Here is a 342-nt window from a genome sequence, read left to right on the forward strand (position 1 = left end):
GAACCGGCGATGTGATCGAAACCCTTGGCTACGCGCTGGGCAGGGCGCGATTTTCCTAAAAATCCACTCCCAAGTTGTCCTTCTTGTAAATTCCTCTCGCAATGAGGAAAAAACAAAAACGAGGGGTGCAACATGAGGACTTCCCAGGAGGTCACCCATCCTAGTACTACTCTCGCCCAAGCACGGTTAACTACGGAATTCTAATGGGATCCGGTGCATTAGTGCTGGTATGATCGCACCCATCAAACTAATTATTTAAAATTCATATAATCCTAGTGCGACGTACTAGCGTCTTTTCGATCCAAATGCGAACCGGCGATCTGATCGAAACCCTTGGCTACG

The 342-nt window shown here is 48.0% G+C and overlaps 1 non-coding gene across 1 annotated transcript; it reads right to left on the reverse strand.

Annotated features, from left to right (window-relative positions):
* Window positions 1-122: 122 nt before the first annotated feature.
* On the reverse strand, window positions 123-241 carry LOC118345264. The gene has a single exon (XR_004798842.1). It is a non-coding gene; the product is annotated as a 5S ribosomal RNA (ribosomal RNA).
* Window positions 242-342: the final 101 nt, after the last annotated feature.

Source organism: Juglans regia, unplaced genomic scaffold, assembly GCF_001411555.2.
Source record: "Juglans regia cultivar Chandler unplaced genomic scaffold, Walnut 2.0 Scaffold_18974, whole genome shotgun sequence".
Classification (NCBI taxonomy): domain Eukaryota; kingdom Viridiplantae; phylum Streptophyta; class Magnoliopsida; order Fagales; family Juglandaceae; genus Juglans; species Juglans regia.